Raw genomic sequence first — 2,970 nt, 5'->3', positions numbered from 1 at the left:
TCAAGTTAATGGTCAAGTTCGCCCTTGACAGCATTTCCCCTACTTGACGAAGCAGTACCACATGAGATTCAAAGTCGGGTGAGACCACCAACAGATCGTCAAGATACACGAAGACTTTGTTTTTCAGGTCCGGTGAGATCACACTATCCATTAACCGACATAACCGTTGGGCTGCGTTACACAACCCAAACGGCATGACGGTGAATTGATAGTGCGGTCTCCCCGGCACTGTAAACGCAGTCTTCGGACGACTCTCAGCTGCAAGGGGAACTTGCCAGAAGGCGTCCTTTAAATCGATACTTGAAATGTAGTAGGTGTCCTGAAGGCGGCCTAGCAAGGCGTCAATGAAGGGCAGAGGATACGCATCCTTCACTGTCACCTCATTCAACTTCCGCGCGTCTAAACACAACCTATTCTTTTCTCCACGACGAACGAGAGTGACCGGCGAATTCCACGGAGAAGTACTGGGCTCGATTACACCTAAGCTCAGCATGCGATCTAACTCCTGATAAATTAATGATTCCACAGCTGGCGACACCGGATAGTGACGCTGCTTAATCGGGACTGCATTCCCTGTATCGATGACATGCTCTTGTAAATGGGTCTTCCCAAGACCAAATTTTTCGAAATCTCGAAAACTTTCTTTAGCTTTTTCAAGCAAAGCTAATTGGTCATCAGATAACAGGTGCATATCGGAATCATTAACTACCGAAGAGATCTCGAGACTGCTAATGAGCTTAGGTGCGATAGCAAATTCTTTCCAAAAATCAACGCCACAATACATGGAATTCTCAAGACCCGGTATTAAATATATATCCATGGTCTTCGTCACATCATCGAACGTGAGATCAACTTTAATTTTTCCTGCACAAGAAATTCGCTGTCCACTAGCCGTACCTACACTACATTTATACACCGGAGTGACTTTCAAATTCAATTCATCAACCAAAGAGAAGCAATTTTTGCCGAGGCAAGTAACAGTGGCTCCACTGTCGAATAAAGCCAAAACAGATACACCATTCACTAACACTTCCCGAAACGGACGAGGATCATTTGATTTAAATTCAGAAAAGGTAGTGGATGAAACCGAAAGACGTTGTAATCGTCTACGCTTATAGCGCTCACGAGTTTTCAAAATGCGCTTCGACACAAAAACAGGCTTAACAGATACTTCTGAATTGAAAATGCGTTCACGAGTCTTCAGATAATTTGCCATACGGATATGAAATGGCAAAGTCAAATCGGGTTTAGTTCTGGCAGAGTTATCAGAAAGTCCAGGTGAAATAGAATGGCCAAAAATAATCGGATCTGTAGAAGTGGAAACATCATGAGAAACTAGTCAGTCCACAGTTTGAGTGGAAACTGATTCGCCCTTGAAAGAAACAGGAGTGCGATTATTTTGTTTACAGTTGTTACACTGCGGAGCTGTAACCCCAGGTGAACCACAGCGGAAACAAAAAAGAGAACGTTGAGAACTAGTACATTGCTTAAAAGTGTGACCTTTGTCATTACAGTTCCAACAACGCATCGGTTCACTTTTAGAAACACCGGGTGCCTTTGGCCGAAGCCTCAACTCTTCAACTTCCTGTACTAAATCATCAAAATCGTTATCATTTATCTCGTTCACCATACGAGTGGGTGGACTTGTCCTAAATCTCGATGAAGATTCCCTTTCAAGAAACTCTTCAGCTTTCCTGACTTCATTTCTAAATTGTTCCACGGAGTAAAAAGTTCCACTAAATGTCAAATGAGCAAGACGGGGTTTCAATCCAGCTTTGAGGATGTCAATAACCTCGAAATCCTTCAAAGGTTCCCTCAACTGAGTGCGCAGGTTATTAATAGCATCGATATATTGTGTAGCAGACTCATCTCTTCCCTGCTTCCTATCCATAATCTGTCGCATCACATCTAAGTTGGATTGAAAACGTTGAAATTCATGAACTATACTGATCTTTAAACTTTCCCAGTTCATGTTTGGATACTGTCGGATCTTTCCCCAATACCATTGGCAAGGACGGCCTTCTAACAGGTGGTGAAATTCGTCTACTAATTCTTGTTCGGAACACCCATAGCTTCTGCAAAGTCGCTCTACGCGAAATATAAAATCTTCAACATTCGGTGTCTTTGGGGTAGCATCGAACTTAATGCCCCACTTGCTGAGGTATGGATGTCTGGGTCTACAAAAATCTTCCCTATAACGATTTGGAACTTCATTGTTACGACTACCTGAACCTACATGTCCTATATCAGTTCGTAAAGGTGGCAACTCTCGGGGCCAATCAATACTCGGAGAAGGTAATTCACGCCTATCATTTGGATTCCCTGGAGGGACTGTTTTAGAAAAAGCTTCTCTAACTGCAGCAGCAATTGCTGTCTGCATTTCTTTTTTCATGGTTTCAACCATTGATGCTTGGGTGACCTCTAAAGCGGACTGAACAACGTCAAGAACCCCTGTGCTACTAAGTCTATCAACCTGATCTTCATCATTGCCTCGAATTGTCAAAGGACTAAACGAAGGCCTAGTAATGGTACTTGGTTGCTCATTTACTTGCGCAAAAGTAGGTGGACTTGCAAATTCGTTTGGTGTCGGCGGATCGTTACCATCAGCGCTAGCAGGGTTACCAGATTCAGTACCTTGTTCTGTTCCAGCAGCTTCTCCTACTGCTTGGCTTGTCGACCTGGTAATAATGCCGTAAGTTTTTGGCTTGGCCCCTGTAGCAGGCTGCATTGTTTCCAAAAAACAAAACGAAATCTCCCACAAATCAACAAAATTTACAAAAAATGTACTTGTACTACTCAGTCCAACAAGAAATTTCAATAAAAAGCTTAAAATCCAAAAATGTCTTCTCTAATGACCGACAGGTTTTCAAAAAGGTAGGTATGATACCATAAATTCAACAAAATACCAAAGATATATAGATGAAACAGTCAATCACGGCCACTGCCTTTAGGTTCCGAAAAGTACAATAT

The sequence above is a fragment of the Musca autumnalis genome, unplaced genomic scaffold (genome assembly GCF_047663935.1).
Source record: "Musca autumnalis isolate F117 unplaced genomic scaffold, ASM4766393v1 scaffold_1, whole genome shotgun sequence".
Lineage (NCBI taxonomy): Eukaryota > Metazoa > Arthropoda > Insecta > Diptera > Muscidae > Musca > Musca autumnalis.
The sequence above is the reverse complement of the archived record's forward strand: the minus strand, read 5'-3'. Positions refer to the sequence as shown.